Here is a 22,006-nt window from a genome sequence, read left to right on the forward strand (position 1 = left end):
CCTCTATTCAAAATAAAATAAAAGTTTTGCCTTTAGTTCTACTTGAACACTGCCTCCTTACATCAGTTGCCATGTGTTCAGCAAATAAATATCTCATCACGAGAGTAACCCCTGGGGGGGTCGCATTCTGTGATTACCATACAGCCATATATCCTGTGTACTAAGCATGGTACCGTTCTCCAAAATGCATCTTTGTGCTCACATTTATTTTAATTATTTGCAATTCCTAGGCAATAGCCTTATGATAATGGGACTGTGCTGTGCAGTGTAGTTACATTGTTTTCATCAGGATTAGAGCTATCTGGTTCCTTCTTTTGTGTGTGTATTTAGGACTGATATCAGATGTAGCAATGACTGAAGGTCATTGATCATTGTGATTGCCTGTACTTCCATATTTAACCATGTGTGGAGTAGAGATCCTTTAGCCTCGTACACACAATGAGAATATTGGAAGAATGTTTTACATACATATCGGAAGAATGGTCCTTTTTTATTTTGCATGCTAGTCTCATACCAAAAACAAATTGATTACGAAAATACTTGTACGACAGAATACATTTTTAGAAGTGATGTAACGTATTCTTTGATTTTCGAGCATGCACAGTCTTGTTTGCTGGATTTTTTTTTTTTCGTACTTGTCCCTTCGGATATTTTTGCATTGACTGTTTTTATCGGCTTTCCAAAGCTATGTACTAATGAATAGATTATTGGACGATCGCTCTAAATGCATTTTTTTTGTCCTTTTTTTTCTCATGTGTTCTGTAAAGCATGGCTTTCTATATTCATCCATATGATCCTTTCATATCATCCTATCAGGTTCAAACTGTCATTTCCAGCTTGTTGTCTTCTGCTGCATTGAATCTGATACGTTGATGAATAGCAATCAAACAGTCCTTATTTCACACACTTTTTTTTATAACTTACAGTTCTGCATTATTTTTTTACGGAGAGGATTACTTTACTACATGAAAGTGATTAGGAAAAAAAATCTTATACTTAGGGAATGAAGTCTCATTTGTCATCCATCTTCTTTTAAAAAAAAAAAAAAGATTTAGCAACACAAATATTTAAAGCTGACCACTCTCCTGGGGTAACTGCTTGTTTGCGTCTAGGGGATTTGGGAAAGTAGATTAAAGCCGGCCATAGATGGATCAAATCTTGGCTGGTTTAGCAGGGTCCGGCCAAGATTCCATCCATCTATGGGCAGGCTGGTTGTACTGAAGTCGATCCATCAATCAACTTTAGTATAACCAGCCTGTTGGCTTTTTTGCGTGTGATTACTGCCGGTAGCTATAACCACTAGCAGTATACATTGTGTTCTGCTGGCAGGAAAGGCTCCTTGACCAGCAGAACACAACGGCGCTGCAGGTGGGATTGCCCCATCATCACTGACAGTGTTGATGGGGGAATTGAGTGGTTTTATTTTCTGCAACCCATGGTTGCTGGCAAGAAAAATGCATCATCTATGGCTTGCCTTAGCTACCTGATCCTCCATGCTACTAAAGTTGACCCTGCAGGGTCCCCCCCCCACCCCAGTGGTGCATTGGACACAAGGTCGCTAAGTGACAATCCACTGCTGGGGCTTAGGATAATGCAGTCTGCCAGGGGAGTGAAGTATTAAGTAAATAAAAGTGCTTTTCATAGCTCCTGGACATGGAGTAGCTAACACTTGCATTGCTTTTAAAACAAGCCAGCAGTCTTTATGTTGTCACGGATTTATCACATGACTGTGTCAGGCTGTGAGATGCATGTGCCTTTGTAACTACAATAAGCAGGGCCAAATCAGTATCTAAATATAGACACAGTGTGGGATCTGGGGGTATGCTGAGTCTATGTCCATCACACAGCTGGGAAGGATGCAGTTGGAAGAGTAACATATTTATATAGTTAAGTACAGGAGGCTGGTGTTGATGGCTCACACTGATTAGCATCAAGCAGGTTTGGCTGGAATTCAAATAAGAGCGCTTGGCTGCCATCGCAGTCAATGGAAGGATTGATTTATATGTGAGCAGCTATTTACTGGATGGGAGCTGTGTTGATCACGAAGCAGCAATAGATCCTGTGCTAAATAAATGCCCCCTATGGCTTTTCCAGGTCTGATCCACAGGAGAAATGCCAAAAACTGCAAAATATAGAGTCAACCTACAAATGTGTGAACTTGTTTTCCCATCAAATGATTTGCAATTTTATCTGCTATATTTGCAAATATTGAATATAAATATTTTATTTATTTTCAAAATACTCTACTCTGGAGTTGGATAGCAGTAAAATAAAACAATAAAACAAAATAAAAATAAAACAATAAAATTAATGATTGTAAATAATAACAATAAAATAAAACAATAAAAAGTGGTTGTAAAGCCAATATATGCTTTATTGATTTCCCAGTAGATAAATGTGCAACTTTAAATAATCCATCTGTTTAATTACAAAAAAAGTTTCTTAAATTTCTTTTGCATCCTGAAAAACAGATCACATGATCGCTTTCTTAGCTCCGTGCATCACGGACCTGCCGTTGGGCATGTCCACATCGGTAGGCATGCGTGGCACTTCCGCAACTTTTGCCACCAAGCATCAGCGTTTCCAAGGTAAACAAATGCAAGCACATACCTGGCTGCATATGTCACTTCCGCAAATGACGTACATGCCCATGGATGCGGCCTGGAGAAGCCACTGTCAATATAGGTGTTGGGATGGGCGAGCTGTTGAGCTGACCATAAGTTCACCTGCTGAACGCACAGTAAATAGATTAAGGAGCCGGGTCAGGAAGCTGGCCACCATGTCATGAGCTATCAGCAAGCTTTCCCTACTGACAGATGAATGAAAAAAAAAAAAACATTGCAGAATTTGCCGGCAATAAAAAATGTTAAATACAAAACAGCGTGGGGGTCCCCCCCCCAATCCATACCAGGTCTTTTTGGTCTGGTATAGATTTTAAGGGAAACCCTACACCAAAATGAAGAAAAAAAATGTTGCGGGGTCCTCACCAAAATCTATACCAGAACCTTATCCGACCCCCTCCTGAACCATACAAGACCACATGCCCTCAACATAAGGGTTCTGCCCCCCACCCCAAAGCACCTTGTCCCTATGTTGAGGACAAGGGCCTCTTCCCTACAACCCTGGGTTGTGGTTATGGGGGTCTGTGGGCAGGGGGGGGGGTTATTGGAGCCTGGGTGCCCCCTTTGACAAGGGGGCCCCCAGATCCCAGTTCCCCCATGTGAATGAGTATAGGGTATAGGGATTCCCCTACTTATTTACTCCAAAAAAGTGTCAAAAAATAAAGACATGGGGAAGTTCAATCAAGACACCTGCCACACCACTGGCCCTGAAAAAGAAAAAAAAATCCGCGCCAGTTTTTTCCTTTTTTATTTTTATTTTTTTTTGTTGTATTGTTGGTAAAGGCTTGCAGCTGCAAGTCAATTTAAATATAACTTTTTTTTTTTTCTTTACAAATGTCAGTGTTGCTGAAGCAGGTTCTATACATTGTTCAGATGCGCCACTTTACAGGCAGACTAAGGAGACTCCCCCAGGCACTATATGTATTTATTTATTTATTGGTTATCCACATAGAGAGGGTATGGAGGTTGCCTTCATCCCTATTTACTAGTACTGGACAGGAAACCCTCTTTTGGTTGGGACTTTATGGCAACTATCAAAACAGTATTGATACAAATAGGCCAAAAAGGTCTATTCTTAAAATTCCTTTATATTTTATTTGGACAAAACCTCACAAAATCCTCAATGTGCAAGAAAATATATCAGAAAAATATACATCACATAGATTAATTTGCATGAATACATATAAAAAAATCCGTGGTACATGCTGAGTTGCTAGCCAGTGGTAAATTCTGCTAACGCGTTTCAAGATTTATGTTTGTATCTTTATCAGGGAAAACAATACCACTCTGCAGCCCCAATTTTGGAAAAGCTCTCCATCCATCACCACCAGATTGAAGAGCCTAGCAGAAAAATGTGCCTCCTCTTTGAATAGATATCTCTCTTGTTGATGAGGGGAAGGCTAATAAGAAATTCAGTCAATCCAGTGACTATTCAGCAGATGGTCATGGGTCTATGTACATTCCTATTGACATCCGCTCTCATCACGGGGGAAAAGAAAAAAGGGGGATAATTCCCCTGTCAGTATTTTCAAAAAGTGTGTTCTGCAGAATGGCAGGCCGAGATCCGCTTCTGGGAGATCTGGGGCCTGCCATTCTGCAGAACACGCACAGCCTGCCTGTATCTAAGAACAGCATGACTAGCAAGCACATACCCAGCTGCATATATCCCTTCCACAGATGACATACATTTCCATAGATGTGGCTGGGGAAGCCACTGTCAATAAAGGAAGGATAAATGGGCAGTCTGACTGTATGTAAGAAGGGAATGACATGCGATGCAAACTGACCACGCTAACACGGATTGGCTTCCATGGTATCGTGGTCAGTTTTTAACCAGGAAGTGGGGAATTAGCAGGAGCAAACAGATAATTTAGAAAGTGTACAAGCAGAAATAACCTATTTTTATATAACAATCGCATATAAAATCCTTAAATGGATATATCAAATTTTATTAGGTTTACAAACACTTTAATGAAAAATAGATTACAGGGCCATTAAATAGTGGATGCATATGGATTATTTTTGGAAAATAATGGCTCATTCGGAAAGACAATGAGCCCCATCCACTGGGCTGACCCACCTCTTGTTGTGTCTGCATCTGTCTTGAAGCTGCACGCAGGCAGCCCACAGAAGTGGATGCAGGCGCAGTAACCGCATGGACAAATACAAAAATTTGACTTGTGGGCAGAAGCGGGTGTGCAGATTTGAATGCGGAATGAGCCCTGAGGATATGATTTAGTGTCTCTTAAATTTGTTTTAGTTACTTCATTGCTGTGTTTGGTACATTTACATTTACATTCCATTCCAGAAGTGATACTGCTATTTTATAGTGGGTCAAAGTCCTCAGATAGGTTCAAACAACAACCAAACAGAAACATTAGTGAACCAGACACCAGCCGTCTGGTGTCTTTTTTCTTTTAACTTTGAAAAGAGCTTAGTAACGGAATGCACCATGGAAACCAATAAAGCAGAGTTGACCAAGACATAAATTGCTGAAAAGCAAACATGCTTGGATCAAGGGAACATACCTTGTATTGATGTACGTGTGATAACAGAAGGCAGTTCAGGTCAGTAGCTAGTAGCAGTGAACAGTAGTTTTAAACCACTAAGTCTCCCTCTTGCTCGGCCGTAGCTTCCTTTCTTCTCCGACAGCTACTGTGGCCACACCAGGTTCAGACTGGCCTGCAGGAGAACCAGAGGATTCTCTGTTGAGCCCTCACCTACTGTGTAACTGAAAAATGCCAGAGAACAACTACTACTACTACTACTATGAAAGTACCCTGGCTGAAATTACTTAATGTGCAGGTTTTTCTGTACCCAGTGGGCCTGAAAAAGTTAGTGCTGATGTGCCTACACACAGAAAGACGTCATTAAAAGTGGCACCAGGGGGCAGCATGGGGGATCATCAGTTTTAAAGTGTCACTTAATGCTGTATTACATGCTATCATACTCACTATGAGATTTGCTTTCTGTATTCTGCAAGAAACCTGGTCGATCCTGCAGCTCTCTATCTCCACCTTCTGTTCATGTTCCCAATTCAGCTTGGGATTTTACAGCTGTGGTGGCAACTCTGCACATGCTCAGTTTCTATGCTAAGCATTTCCTCCCTTTTACATCTGAGTATCCCTATATATTCTATATTCACCCATGTGGGCATATACACAGTGATAAATGACAACCCACCCCCTCCCTCCTTCGTGCCCACTAACCACAATGGGGCGGGATATTAGATGTAGATTAATTGAGGCTTCACCTCCTTGTTATTCTAAGACATAGGCTGGGGGGACATAACATAGCCTGTGACTGACAGAAATCCACCCACACCATGTTATTGCCAAAAATAATTAAGATTTAATTTCAAATATTTCTTATTACCATATGTATTGGTGTATAACATGCACCGGCGTATAACGCGCACCTCAATTTTAAGAGGAAAGTGTCAGGAAAAATCTTAAATTTGAAATAAAGAACTTTGAACTCAGAACTTTGTTTTAAATCAAATGCAGCCTTTACCAGTGCCCATGAATGCAGCCTCGCCAGTGCAGTGCCCATGAATGCAGCCTCACCAGTGCACTGCTTATGAATGTGGCCTCACCAATGCAGTGCTCATGAATGCGGCCTCACCAGTGCAGTGCCCATAAATACAGCCTCGCCAGTGCAGTGTCCATCAATGCGGCCTCGCCAGTGCAGTGTCCATCAATGCGGCCTCGCCAGTGCAGTGTCCATCAATGCGGCCTCTCCAGTGCAGTGTCCATCAATGCGGCCTCTCCAGTGCAGTGTCCATCAATGCGGCCTCTCCAGTGCAGTGTCCATCAATGCGGCCTCGCCAGTGCAGTGTCCATCAATGCAGCCTCGCCAGTACCCATTACAAAGGGAAAATTACACAGAGTGGGGATCTCCCACTTACCTGGCAGTCTCTGTCATCTGAATTCCCACTTCCTGGACCGGCGCCTATGATAGACGTCACCCGTTCTGGCATTGGGCATGGGACTTTGTATGACAGAGACCGCGGCGTAAGCAAGAGTAATGTGCCAGGGCTCACCCTTCCTTCCCCTCGGCCTGGCCCGCCCCCCTCTGCCTCTGGGCGCGGGGCACTCTGTGCACCCGCCCAGGATCGGCCCTGCCTGTCGCCCTCCCCAATTGGCTTTTTTTTAAATATCGGCATAAAACATGCACGCATGTTTTGCACTCCATTTTCAGGAGGAAAAAGTGTGAGTTATACACCGATTTAAATATGGTATTTATTTTTTATTCTGTATCCTAAATGCTGTTTTTTTAATTTTTTTCATTTTGAACATGTGACCAGCAGCAGAGGACTAGAAGCTCCCTGCAGACAGGCTGGGAAAGAGCTGGGTCATGTGACAAATGTATATCAATTAGTAAAAAAAAGTATCTACATTTTGTTTAATTATAATACCGTAATTACAGTGCCATTATCTACATACTGAAATAGACAGGACAATGTAAATTAAACAGTGTGTGTGTTTAGTATTACTTTAAAGTGATTGTAAACCTTAATTTCTCTTACGTCCTCCGACAGTCGCCGCCTCTCCATATTCGTCACAATGGGGGGTTATTGACCTTTGCTCCGTAGGAGTAGCTAGGCAACAGAATATGTCAATATTAAAGCTTTTAGCATATCCCACCCCCAGGGGGTGGTCCCCTCAGTCAATACCCTCCTGCTTCCTGTATCCATACCTCAGTTTCATTGTCTAGCTATCAGGAGTAGCAGGCTGTTTTCTGTGCTGGGGCTTTTTGTCTCAGCCTTTATCTTCTTTTTGATTTTATTTGAGTGTTTTTTTCTCCATCTTTACTTAGCTGTTTATTTTTTCAGCTTTAGTTAGTTCTTCTGATGAAGAGGATCGTGCGGGCTGGGTCTCGGGCTGGCCCCCCTGGTCGCAGGTTGTGGGCCAGTTGCTTCCCAGCCTGCCATCGAGCGTTCAGTTAGGTTTTTTCCTGGCATGTGTGAACGCCCCATCCCTGTTCGCTGCAGGGATGCTGCGGTGAGGTGGCTACCTCACTGGACGCCATGCGGTTTCGCACCGCAGTTCTGCTGCGTCCTGGCTGCGACTCTCCCTGTCCTCTGTGCAGCGGCTTGATCGCTTGTGCGGGCTCCCCACGCCATTCAGAAGGTAAGTGTATCTGTGTGGGGACCTGTCTGTTTAGTGGGTGTCAGTCTGGGACTGTGTAACCCTGCTTTTCTGTACACACTATTGGGCTCCCTGTCTGTTTTGCTGCCTTCTGTGGGCTACAAGGAGGGGGGCTATCCTGCACTGTTCTGTGTTACAGACTGTGTGTTTTTTCTGTGTGACAGGCTGTATGCTGTGGGGCATGATGTGAACATGTTTGTGCATACATGCGGCGGCCGCTGCTGCGGTCCGCCATTGTTTTATTTTACTGCAGGCGTGTGATAGCCATTACTGTATAAAGGGAGCGGCGTTTTTGGCGCCAAGCGCCGCCATTTTGGCGGCGATCGCTCCAGCCTCATGTCAGCGCTGCATGATCTCTGCCTTTGCACTCCTCCTCCGGCGGCCATTTTTTTGTAGCCTTCCATAGGCTTTATAGGAGCGGTCGTTATTGCATCACTTCCTTTTCCCTGAGAACAGCGATCTATGCAGCAGCCTAAGTGATCTCTCCAGGTTTACCTTCTTTATTCCTGTATTCATTGCCTAAAGTTTGTACTTCTCCCTGTGGGGGTCGGTGTGTGCTGTGTGTGTGCGGTGGGCTGCGCTCGCCGCGAATTTAAAGGGGCAGTTACCCTTTTTTTCCTGCAAACTTTTGGGGGCATGGATTCTCAGGAAAGCAAATTTCCTCCCACTTTAATGGGAGGCCAAGGGGCTGCTGCTGCTCCCCCCGAGGGTGGCGATTTGGCTGCCATTGTGGCTAACCTGGCTGCTCAGGTGCAGATGCTTGTGGCTGCTCAATCCACAAAAGTTTCAATTTCCTCTGATTCAGAAGGCGATGGTGATGGGGCTGCTATGGCTGGGGTCCCCTTATCGGGGTCCCGTTCGTCCCTGGACCTTGCAGGGTCGGAGGGGGAGGCAGAGGTTGAAGGGGTTGATGATTCCCCCCCTGGCTCGTCTGAAGAGCTTGCAATCATGGATGAATTGGTTGCTTCTATCAAACAAACGTTGCATTTGCAGGATGAACCATGTCCTCCTGCCGTCCTGGCCTCTTATGGGACGCAGCGGAGACGCAAATCATCGCAGGTTTTTCCTTGCACTGAGGATTTTCAGCGCGCTGTTAGTGAACAATGGCGCAATATAAAGAAGCCTTTTGCTGTGCCAAGTAGGTTCAAGCTGCGTTTATCCCTTCACGCCCGCCACTGATGAACGTTGGTGTGTGCCGCCTCCGGTGGATCACGCGGTGGCGATTTTGAATAAATCTACTGCGATTCCGGCGGAGGATACCCCGGTGTTCCGGGATCCCACGGACAGGAGGCTGGAGTCTCTTGCCCGCCATACTTACTCGGTTACCGGTTCCATGCTAAAAGCTATTTTTGCTTCCCTTATGGCAGCTCAGGCTGTCGCGGATTGGACGCAGGTGCTCAGGCGCGTCCTGGTGGCTGATTCTGCCCCGCCGACAACGTTGGCTATGGTAGATCAAATTCATCAGGGTGTCATGTATTTGTGTGATGCGGACCTAGATATGGTCCTTTGGCTGCACGTGTGCACAGCGTGGCGGTGTTGACACGCCGCTTGATTTGGCTGAAATGTTGGTCTGTGGACCAATCTTCTCGCAAAACTCTGGCTAATCTACCTTATACGGGATCTCGCCTTTTTGGCGAATCCTTGGATACGCTGATAAAGGGGATCACTGGGGGTAAGAGCACGCTCTTGCCCCAGTCTCACAAGGCTAAGGTTGCTCAAGGTAAGAAGCATCCTTCGTTTAGGCCCTCTCAGGGGTCCTTTCGTGCCTTTCGGTCACACTATAAGGGCAAGCCCTTCAAAGGTCAAGGCTCCCAAAAGAAGCCGTGGACAGGTAAGCAGAAGTCCGGCCAGTCCGGGTCCGCTGCCCATAACAATGCGGCCTGAAGGGGCGCCCTCACCCAGTTCTGGGGTGGGGGGACGTTTGCTCGGTTTTCTTCAACCCTGGCTGGCCCGCGTTCGGGACAGGTGGGTTCAGGAGATCGTTCGGTCCGGTTACAAGATCGAGTTTCTCTCTCGGCCGGTAAGCATATTTTTTCCCTCAAATCTTCAACTGTCTCCGGAGCGTTTGTGGGATCTGCACCTGGCGGTGCGGGACCTGCGGGCTCAGGGAGTGGTGGTTCCGGTGCCTCATCGGGACAGATTTCGGGGGTTCTATTCAAATCTGTTCACTGTGCCCAGAAAGGAGGGCAAGGTACGTCCATTTCTGGACTTAAAAGCTCTGAACCGCTTTGTGCGGGTTCGCAAGTTCCGCATGGAATCCCTGCGCTCGGTGGTGGCTGCTCTGGTTCCGGGAGAATTCATGGCCTCCATCGACTTGAAGGATGCGTACCTTCACATTCCCATTTTCGAGGGTCACCAGAGGTACCTTCGATTTGCCATTGCGGAGGATCATTATCAATTCGTGGCGCTGCCTTTTGGTCTCGCTTTGGCTCCGCGGGTGTTTACCAAGGTGCTTGCACCGGTTCTGGCCTTATTGAGAGCCCAGGGCATCTCGGTCCTGGGGTATCTGGACGACATTCTGGTTTGGTCTGCGACCAGTCAGGGTCTGGTAAAAGACCTGTCCGTCACGGTGAAAACTCTACAGGAGTTTGGTTGGACGATAAATTTTCCGAAATCGACGCTGTGTCCGTCGGTTCGTCTTCCCTACCTGGGAATGATTCTGGACTCTGTTCAGGCGAAGGTCTTCCTGCCGGAAGACAAACTCAGGACACTTCAGGAAGAAGTCAGGTCCCTCAGGGACGCTCCGTGCTCGTCCCTCCGGACGTACATGAGATGTCTGGGTGTCATGGTCTTACCTTCTTGCTGTTCTCCTTCGTTTGACATGTGCTGGCGGCCATCTTGGTTTCTGGGTTTCTTGTAGCCTCCCACCCTGCGGCTCCTCCTTCCCACTGGGAGGAGCTGGATGCCTAGCTCATATATATAGGAGGTCTGTGGCTTCAGTTCCCTGCTTGGTCCTCCTGTGTTCACATGCTTCTAAGACTGCTGCTGCTTCTGGTTCCTGTTCCTGGCTTCGTCTGACTACCCTGCTGGTTCCTGATCCTGGCTTCGTCTGACTACCCTGCTGGTTCCTGATCCTGGCTTCGTCTGACTACCCTGCTGGTTCCTGACCCCTGGCTTCGCAAAGACTCTGCATCGGTTTCGCCATCCGTTTGGACTTTTGCTTTATAGCTTGTTTTTCAATAAAGCTTTCTTATTTTCACTTATCTGTTGTTGTACGTCTGGTTCATTGTTCCGTGACACTGGGATTGATGGTCTCGGCCTTCGAGGCGATTCCCTTCGCCCAGTTTCACACGAGGGGTCTCCAAGCGGAGATCCTGGCCAGGTGGGACGGGCGACTGCAATCTCTGGATCTTCAGATCTCGTTGAGTCCTCGCACCAGAAGGGATCTTCTGTGGTGGCTACAGTCCCCGGCGGTGTCGGGAGGCAAGTCTTTTCGTCCTCTTTCGTGGACGGTGATCACCACGGATGCCAGCCTGTCGGGCTGGGGTGGTGTTCTGGGCGTTCTGTCTGTCCAGGGTACTTGGTCGGTGGGGGAATCCTCCCTTCCGATCAACATTCTGGAATTGCGGGCGATAAATCTCTGCCTTCAACGTTGGACGGACAGGCTTCAGGGCCGTCCGGTTCGGGTGCAGACGGACAATTCCACAGCGGTGGCCTACATCAACCACCAAGGGGGCACCAGGAGTGCCCGGGCGGCTCGGGAGGTGGCCGACATTCTGTCTTGGGCCGAGACGCACGTCCCGGCGATAACATCGCTTCACATTCCGGGGGTGGAGAACTGGCAGGCGGATTATCTGAGTCGCCAGACCCTGGACCAGGGGGAATGGTCCCTCCACCCGGATGTGTTCCAGATGTTGTGCGCGAAGTGGGGTCTTCGGGATGTGGACCTGTTCGCGTCTCGTCTGAACAACAAGGTGGGAAGGTTCGTGGCAAGGACGCGCGATCCTCGGGCAGACGCGTCAGACGCGTTAGTGGCTCCGTGGCATCAGTATCGCCTGATGTATGCTTTCCCACCGATTCAGCTGCTATCCAGGTTCCTTCGCAGGTTGTCCTCGGAACTGCTCACAGTGATTCTGGTGGCGCCAGACTGGCCTCGCCGGTCTTGGTCCGCAGACCTCGTGAATGTGGCGGTCGACGCTCCATGGCGTCTGCCTCTTCGAGAAGATCTTCTGTCTCAAGGACCGATATTCCATCCTGCTTTACAGTCGCTGGTTTTGACGGCCTGGCTGTTGAAACCGAGGTCCTGAGGGATAGGGGTCTCTCCCCTGAGGTCATTCACACTTTAATCAACGCTAGAAAGACCTCTTCGGGGAAGGTTTACTACCGTACTTGGAAGGCCTATTTTGCCTGGTGTGAGTCCAGGGGGTTTTCCCCTCGCTCATACTCTGTGTTTAGGGTGTTGTCTTTCCTTCAAACGGGTGTGGACCAGCGTTTGGCGTTGGCCACGATTAAGGGTCAGATTTCTGCGCTGGCCGTTCTTTTTCAACGCCCTGTGGCGTCTAACTCTTTGGTTAGCACCTTTGTTCAAGGGGTGCGACATTTGGTCCCTCCTAGGAGGGAGCCTTTGCCTTCATTGGACTTGAACCTTGTTCTGTCCGTGTTGCAACATGCTCCTTTTGAAAAGATCAGGGAGATCTCGTTGTCCATGTTGTCCAAGAAGGTTTTTTGGTGGCGATCACTTCGGCTCGCAGAGTGTCGGAGCTGGCAGCCTTGTCCTGCAGGTCTCCGTATTTGGTGATTCACTTGGATAAGGTGGTCTTGCGACCTAACCCTTCTTTTCTTCCGAAGAGGATCTCGGAATTTCACCTCAATGAGGACATTGTCTTGCCTTCGCTTTGCGCGAAGCCTAAACATCCAAAGGAGGTGGATTTACACTCCTTGGATGTTGTTCGGGCGATCAGGGTTTACCTGTCATCGACAAAATCCTTTCGCTAGACGGATTCTCTATTTGTCCTTCCAGAGGGGCCACAGAAGGGCATGGCGGCGTCGGCTGCTACCATCGCCAAATGGATCAGACAGACTATTGAGCAGGCATATGCTTTGAAGGGAAAAGTTCCCCCTATGCCTGTGAAGGCGCACTCTACCAGATCTCTGAGTGCGTCTTGGGCCTGTCATCATCGGGCCTCGGTGGCCCAGGTGTGTAAGGTGGCGACTTGGTCGTCCATTCACACCTTCTCAAAGTTCTACAAGGTGGATGTTCAGGCATCGGCAGATGCTTCCTTTGGCCGCAAGGTTCTTAGTGCGGCAGTACCTTAGGGTCCCTTGTTTTTTGGACCCTTGGCTGTTTGGGATGTTTTTATCCCTGGGTTATTTGTTCTTCCTGAGTTGTTGCTCCTGTTGAGCAAAGTTTTTTTTTTTTTTTTTTTTTTTTTTTTCATGCTGCCCAGCTGGTTTCCTTCCTTTGGTAAGGTTCCTTTCTCTGATGTGGGTCCGGCGTTGCCTTAGGCGCGGCTGCTTTTCCCACCCCTCATGTATGCACTGCTTTGGGACGTCCCCATTGTGACGAATATGGAGAGGCGGCGACTGTCGGAGGACGTAAGAGAAAACGGAATTTTTGTAAAATCTTACCTGTAAAATTCCTTTATCTGAGTCCTCCGACAGTCGCCGCTCCCGCCCCTCTTTTGGGGTTTGTTTATGTACTCTACTGCTATTCTACTGAAACTGAGGTATGGATACAGTAAGCAGGAGGGTATTGACTGAGGGGACCACCCCCTGGGGGTGGGATATGCTAAAAGCTTTAATATTGACATATTCTGTTGCCTAGCTACTCCTACGGAGCAAAGGTCAATAACCCCCATTGTGACGAATATGGAGAGGCGGCGACTGTCGGAGGACTCAGAGAAAGGAATTTTACAGGTAAGATTTTACAAAAATTCAATTTTTTTCCTAAATTACAAACAGGTTATACTTACCTGCTCTGTCCAGTGGTTTTGCACAGAGCAGCCCTGATCCTTCTTTCCTCGGGGTCCCCCGCTGACACTCCTGGCTCCTTCCCCCAGCCAATGTCCTACTGTTGCAAGCTGCTTGCTATATGTGTTTATAAACGCTCACCTATGAACCAGCTAAGTGTGTCCATAGACCCACAGAGCACAGCTTGGCCTCGTTATCCGCTCCATGGCTGTGATTGACAGCAGCAGGAGCCTATGGCTTCCACTGCCCCCTGTGAGCCTATATGGAGGGAGAGAACCACTGCTTTCGTACACATGGCTGGATAGAGATTAGGCTCAGGTAATTATAAAGGGGGGGGGGCGTTTACCTTAATGCAGAGAATGTTTTAAAGTAAAAAACCTACATACTTCAGAACCAGAAGTTGTCAGACAAATCTGATTTCTTTTTTATGAGGAGAAAGTAAAACCTTGGACAGAGGGGAGGCTGTGAACGTAGTTTGTGAATGGATATAAAACTGGCTAAAAGACTGAATTCAGTAGTGGTAGTGGTTAATGATTCTTACTCTGAATGGTCTAAGGTTATCAGTGGTGTACCCCAAGGTTCAGTGTTGGGACTCTTACTAACATACACGCTCAAACAAATGAAGGGAATACTTTTTTAAATCCGAGTACAGCATCAAATCAATTAAACTCCTTGGATATTGATCTGGTCAGTTAAGTAGCGGAGGGGGTTTGTTAATCAGTTTCAGCTGCCCTGGTGTTAATGAAATTAACAACGGGCACTAGATGGGCAACAATGAGACAACCTCCAAAACAGAATGGTTTTACAGGTGGAGGCCACTGAAATTTTTTTTCCTGTACTGATCTTTTCTGACTGTTTTTCACTAGGTTTGCATTTGGCTAGGATCAGTGTCACTACTAGTAGCATGAGGCAATACCTGGACCCAATAGAGGTTGCACAGGCAGTCAAACGCCTCCAAGGTGGTACATCAATATGTACTATTGCCAGAAGGTTTGCAATGTCTCCTACCACAGTCTCAAGAGCATGGAGGAGATTCTAGGAAAAAGGCAGTTACTCTAGGAGAGCTGGACAGGGCTGTAGAAGGTCCTTAACCCATCAGCAGGACCGGTATCTGCTCCTTTGTGCAAGGAGGAACAGGTTGAGCACTGCCAGAGCAGATAAAATGACCTCCAGCAAGCCACTGGTGTGAATGTCCGAAAACAAACCATCAGCAACAGACTTGATAAGGGTGGCCTGAGGGCCCAATGTCCTCCAGCGGTCGATGTGCTCACTGCCCGGCACTGTGGAGTTCGATTGGCATTTGCCATTGTACACCAGAATTGGCTGGTTCGCCACTGGCGCCCAGTGCTTTTTACATATAAGAGCAGGTTCACCCTGAGCACATGTGACAGACGTGAAAGTGTCTTGAGAAGCCATTGAGAATGGTATGCTTTTAGTAACATTGTTCAGCATGACCGGTTTGGTGGTGGGTCAGTGATGGTCTGGGGAGGCATATCCATGGAGGGACGCACAGACCTCTACAGGCTAGACAATGGCACCCTGACTACCATTAGGTTTTGGTATGAAATCTTTGGAGCCATTATTATAAAGCACATGACCAGTGGAATAAAAATAGGTTGCTACAGATTTTTAAGGCCCAGCGATATTTGCATAAATGTTTATCAAAACAATATTTTTTTGCTAAAAACACACTAAAATCATTAGCAGTAGATACAAACACAGCAGTTTTTTCAAAACTCCTGCTAAATTCCTACTAAGGCTTAACCTGTGTTGAGTTAATAATTAACAAATATTTGTAAACTTTAAATTGTGTTTTTTATTGCGAAATGGTGAAAATCAAAGGTACACAAAACTGGAACTACCTAAAATGTTCTAAAAATCTGGAGGTTTTCATTTTTTACTTACAGTTTTAATAGTTTGTAAAAGAACCCCAAACCATACAATCTGAAAGAAAAAGTACCTGTAGCATAGAAAGAAGGTGCTACTGATTTTTTTCGACCTCACAATTTGGCAACTATGTTGCAAATGAGGTTTAATGTTGATAAATGTAAAGTTGTGCACTTGGGGGTTAAGAATATGCATGCATCATACATACTAGAGGGAGTACACCTAGGGGAATCCATAGTGGATAAGGACCTGGGGGTTTTGGTAGATCATAAGCTTAGTAATAGCACACACTGCCAAGCTGCAGTTTCCAAAGCGAACAAAGTCCTTTCTAATATTAGGAAAGGCATGGACTCCAGAGAGAGTGATATCATTTTGCCCCTGTACAAATCATTAGTAACACCTCATCTGGAATACGCAGTTCAGTTTTGGGCACTGGTTCACAAAAAGGATATTTGGAGAAGGCGCAAAGAAGAGCAACCAAACTGATAAGAGGCATGGAGGAGCTCAGCTATGAGGAAAGATTAGAGGAACTAACTAACTCTCTTGAGAACAGGAGATTAGGAGGAGGGGTATGATCAACATATAAATACATAAGGGGTCCATAGTTGCATAGTTGCATAGTAGTTGAGGCTGAATAAAGACAATAGTCCATCCAGTTCAACCTGTTTAGGTGTGTATGGCCGTAATCATCTCTCATACCCCTGAATGTTCTGATTCTTGAGATGTATGTCCAAGAGTCTTTTGAAAGTAGCCATACTTCCCGCAGAAACTACCTCTTGTGGTAGAGCATTCCACAATCTTGTAGCCCTAACATTAAAGAACCCCCTGTGTTGCCTGAGGTTAAAACGCTTCTCCTCTAATCGCATTGTATGCCCTCGGGTCCTCATGCAATCCTTCGACTCAATTGCTTTTTTTCTATGCTGAGATCACCATTGAGGTATTTATAAATTGCTATCATGTCCCCTCTCAGGCGTCTCTTCTCCAAGGAGAATAAATCAAGCGATTGCAGACGCTCTTCATAATTAAGGTCATCCAATCCCCTAATTAGTTTAGTTGCCTTTCTCTGGACTCTCTCCAGCTCCAACACATCCCTCCTGAGGACTGGCGACCAGAACTGGACAGAATACTCCAGATACGGTCGGACCAGAGTTTTATAAAGTGGTAGGATTATAGTTTTATCTCTGGAATACATCCCTTTCTTTATGCATACTAATATTCTGCCGGCTTTGGCAGCTGCCGCTTGACATTGCATGCTATTGCCTAGTCTATCATCCTCTCTCTCTCTCTCTCTCCTCTCTCTCTTTTTCTCCTCTCTCTCTTTTTCTCCTCTCTCCTCTCTCTCTTTTTCTCCTCTCTCCCTTTTTCTCCTCTCTCCTCTCTCAGCCTGTAGACTTTACCTTACACATTAGTCGTGTGTGGGGAACTATGTCAAATGCTTTTGCAAAATCTCATGTATTCTACGTCCACAAACACCCTTCTGTTACCTCTTCATAAAATGAAATTAGTTTTTTTTTACAAATTCTGTGTTTCATCAATCCATGCTGTCTGTTGCTTAAAATATTTTCCCCCAGCAATAACTCATCTATGTGGTCTTTTAATAAACTCTCCAGTATCTTCCCGACCATAGACGTTAAACTACAGGTCTATAGTTACTTGGTAAAGACTTTGATTCATTTTTAAATTTAGACACCACAATGGCCCTACGCCAATCCAGTGGTACTATTCCAGTCAATAAAGAGTCCCTAAAAATGAGAAACAATAGCTTAGAAATAAAAGAGCCTAATTCTTTTAGGATCTGTGGGTGGATGCCATCTGGTCCAGGTGCTTTATGTACCTTTATTCTGTCAAAATATGTATTGCGCCATGTCACTTTTTAGCTATTGTGGATCATTTGGGCCTGTGTCAATACCATCCTCATTATGGACATGAGCTCCCCCATGCTTCTTTGTATACACAGAGCTGAAGAACATATTTAATACATTTGCTTTCTCTTTGTCCCCAGTCACCCAATCCAGATTATTTTGTAAAGGGCCTACATGTTCAGACCTGATCTTTTTACTAATATTAGAGTTGAAGATTTTTTGGGGGTTTGTCCTACTATCTTTTTCAATCTGTCATTTGTTTTGAATTTTTGTGTCCTTGATTTCCTTTTTAGATATTCTGTTATATTATTTTTAAAATGTAAACGATGATAGTGTTCCTTCACTTCTATTATTTTTAGAAACCCTTTTCTTATTTATCTCTTTTTTTTTTTTTGGGTGTGAGCCACATAGGTTTTGTTTTTAGCCTTTAAGTTTATTGCCCATGGGAAAATACTTTGCAGTAAGTTCACATACAGTCTTTTTGAAGAATTCTAATTTCTGTTCTGTGTTCATCGATGCCAATATTCACTCCCAGTCTAAGTCTTGGAGATCAGCCCTCATCCTTGGAAAATTTGCTCTCTTAAAGTTAAGTGTTTCTATATCTCCCGTATATGTTTGTTGCTTACAGGTAACATTAAATTAAATAATGTTATGGTCACTGCTACCCAGATGTTCTTTTATATAAATATTGGTAATACGCTCTTCATGGTTTGAGATTACCAGGTCCAGCAGAGCATCATTCCTAGTTGGGGCCTCAATAAACTGGACCATTAAATTGTCTTGTAATAGGTTTATAAATGTTTGCCCTTTTAACTTGCAGCAGTGCCCATTACTCTAGTCAATTTCCGGGTAGTTAAAATCTGACATTATTATCACGGTCCCAGCCCTTGCTGCCCTATATAACTGGATACTAACATTTGTAGGTAAAGTTGATCCAGGGAATATCCAATTGTTTCTCGGGGGATCATGAAGGAATATTTTCCCCTGCTGGAGCAAACTGGATAATGCTTTGCTGGGGTTTTTTGCCTTCCTCTGGATCACCTGTGGGTATAAGATTGTGTGTGTGTGTGTGTATTATAATTTTTTTTCTCCTTTTTTATTTTTTTTCCCTTTTTTATAGGTTGACCCAGATGGACTTGTCTTTTTTTTCAACCTGACTATGTAATTCTGTAACCACTTCAATCTGTGGGTGGGGTTGGCTCCAGGCCAAAGGTAAATTAAAGTAGAATTGCAGGTTTTCTTTTTTTTTTTTTTTGCTAACTATGCCTAAAAATGTCCCCCCCCCAACACCTATACTAACTAACCGGTGTAAAAAATTGTATATTCTTATCTATTCTCAGGCTGCTCCAGTCCAGTCACATGGTCTCTCCTGTGTTAGCCAGCGCTTACAATGGGGGCGAGAGTGCTCAACAACGGCTGGTAATGCCTGAGCCATGATGCCTACTGTAGCCCATCTACTGTTGGAGCTCCCTCCTCTCCCCTGCAGTGACCGTTGCCTGAAACAGGGGGGCTGGTCATGTGACTGGACCAAAGCATCCTGAAATGCAGACCTTTCTTCCACATGGTAGTTAGTATAAGCGTTAGGAGGGGGTGTTTTCAAGCATGGTTATTAAAAGCCTGCAATTCTATTTTAAGTAGAACCACTAAATATTTTTTTTTTTGTGGGGGGGGGGGGAGGGCGTGTCATTCACCCTTAGGACTCAATATTCTACATAGATAAAAGATTTCAAGTGTTATTCTTTCCTGGTGTACACTATCCTATTGACCCCAACAATTTCATGATTTGGGGTAGCATTCTCTTCCAGGGCCCACTATTCCCCTAACACTAGTGATTTTAAGGGGCTATTCTCCATTGAGGCACATTATCCCACTGACAACAATAATTTGATGAGTTTTTTCTCTTCTTAGGGGCTCTATTCTACTGACACCAAGGGACCATGATCCCACTGGTACCAATGATTTGGGGGACTGTTTTCTCAGTTGTGGCCAAAATATCACTGACATCAACGGGGGGCTATTCTCCCCTGGGGACCACTATCCCAATGACGCCAATCATTTGGGGGCTGTTCTCCCCAGGGCACCAGTGATTTGTGAGTGTATTCTCCCACTGGTGGCCACAATCCTACTGACATCAATGGTTTGGGGGTAGTCTCCACTGGGGGCCACGATCCAACTGACTCCATTGAAATGAGGGCTATTTTCCCCAGGGGGCCATGATCTCACTGACTTCATTGATTTGGGGACTGTTCTCCTCAGGAGACCACAATCTCACTGACGCCAGTGATTTGGGGGCTATTTTCCCCAGGGGGCAATGATCTCACTAACACCAATAATTTGGGGGCTATTGTCCCACTGAAAACAACTATCCCTCTGAAACCAATGTCAGTTCTAATTACAGTAACATATTTGTGACTGCTTTATTCCCTTTCTAAATCTATATTTTGCATTCCCATACTTTTTTATTGCATTCCTATTTTTTATTTTTTACTGTTGGGGTATGCAAGGTTTTGGAATACTTTTACTGAGCCCCAGTCTCATTAATGAGAAACCCCTGCCCAGAGTATGTTTACTGGAAATAATTTGCTGCACCGGATTCATAAAAGCCAAATAATCTGCTAGAATCTTAACAGAAAAGGATGTCCTGAGAGATCTTAGAGCACCATTCTGTTCTCACATTATTATAAATGAGTCTTTTATAATACATAACATAATAACAGTGAATTAGTAAGTTACTGGATAACATGTCAAGGCGTCATATTGACCTTCTTTTGTGCTGGTTGTTGCAGCTGCTTTTTGTGGCAGTGACAGCTGAGACAGACTGACTTCAGCTGTCCATCTCAATCTTCTCCTGGCTGATAACTGTACTTCTACTGACAGGACACTTAACCAGGACAATATAAGGTAGGAGGCACACTGGAGCATTTTCCATAAAACGGAGATCTGTACCTACAAACTACACTACATGAGAAGACACATTCTCCAATTTATTATGGTTTTCAGTCTTGTATTCTAAGTTTGGGCACTGGCTTGTGTATTGAATCATGCCTTATGTAATACACACTAGGGTTGATGTACAAAACCTGGTGCAACTCTGCATTGAAATCAATCGGCGTCCAGGTTTTGTTGGTCAACGCTTTATTGAACAAGCTGAAGTTAGAAGCTGATTGGCTACCAGGCACAGCTGCACCTGATATTGCACTCTCCATCTTTGGTAAATCTCCCCCACTGTAATGTTCCAGGAGATCAGATATGCACAAACACCTTCTATCGGTTGGGACGGTCGAAGGAACAGTTTTCTAAATGACAGCATTGCATACTACTATTTATAGTATGGAGAGAGAGAGAGTAAATACATTCTATTTATGTAATTCTGTATAAAAATGATTTATAGTATGTTTTAGCTGTAAAATCTAAGAAGTAATTCCTGCGTGTGTCAGATTTTCTGTGATCTGTCCCATATTGACTGCTGGTTGATTGAGCCAGTTTGTGCCAGCTGCATACGGGTAGCTATATAAATACGTCTGAGCAATACATAAAGAAACAGAGGTAAATGACCTTGAGGGGGTCATAAAAATGTCAAAACACGTTTTACATTGTTTTGGTTGAACATACAGTATACTTACGAATAGTTATTGTGGATCATTACCATATTTCCAATGAAAGAATTTCTTATGGACTTCTCAAGCACTTGAACACTTTTGGGCATTCGGCGTAAATTACAGGCATACTTCTACCTTCGGGAGACAAAAGCTGCACCAGACAACCGACCTTAATAATGAATGGCTGTACACAGGTATACACTGTGCTTGGGTAAACTTGTATTATACAGCCATTCATTACTATATTTTTTTTTGTTTAATATGTTTTTATTGAAGTATAAAGAGAATCACGAACAAAGACATACCTCTATTACCAAGAGGAAACAGACATAATCCATGAACATAGTTGTAAACGTTAAAGCGGTTGTAAACCCGAAAAAACAAAAAAAACCCTGCAAGACAAAGGCATAATGAGCTAGTATGCATCGCATACTAGCTCATTATGTATTACTTACCTTAGAACGAAGCCCCGACACGGACCCCCGGACATCGCTGCGAGCGCTGCCATGATCCCTCGGCGTCTCTTCCGGGTTCGGCGGCTCCGGCGCTGTGATTGGCCGGAGCCGCGATGACGTCACTCCCGGCAAGCTCCCGGCAAGGAAAACTGAAGGTCCCCCCGGACCTTCAGAGCGCATGCGCCGCTCGCGTGAGCGGCTGCATGCACTGCAAATATCTCCTAAACCGTGCCGGTTTAGGAGATATTAATTGTACCTACAGGTAAGCCTTATTATAGGCTTACCTGTAGGTAAAAGTGTCAAAAAGCGGGATACTACCGCTTTAATGACAACCAAGAGCAACATGTACATCATACAGGCAGGTAAACATGAGACTCAAAATTTCAGGAATTATGAAGCTTATCAACTAGGTATATGAGCGGAGGCGCTCATGGACAGTGGAGAGATAAGAGCAGAAAAGAGGGGGAAAGTTAGAAGGTGGGGAGATAGGATAGAGGGGGGGGGGGGTAAGGTGTTTCCCAG

General features: G+C 45.2%; 1 protein-coding gene across 3 annotated transcripts in view; it reads left to right on the plus strand.

Annotated features, from left to right (window-relative positions):
- The window catches only part of LOC309553329 (pendrin-like), a 146,875-nt gene that overhangs the window by 6,072 nt on the left and 118,797 nt on the right, over positions 1-22,006 (plus strand). The window contains exon 1 of one of the 3 annotated variants that reach the window (XM_082254385.1): positions 20,185-20,331. The exons of 1 other annotated variant lie outside the window; for it this stretch is intronic. The gene's annotated coding sequence lies outside the window, so the exon portion shown is untranslated. Of the gene's footprint in view, positions 1-20,184; positions 20,332-20,952; positions 20,977-22,006 lie in introns of those variants that run through there. One more of the 3 variants, XM_082254389.1, reaches the window with a different exon arrangement.

The sequence above is a fragment of the Pelophylax lessonae genome (assembly GCF_965119305.1).
Source record: "Pelophylax lessonae genome assembly, chromosome: 4".
NCBI lineage: Eukaryota > Metazoa > Chordata > Amphibia > Anura > Ranidae > Pelophylax > Pelophylax lessonae.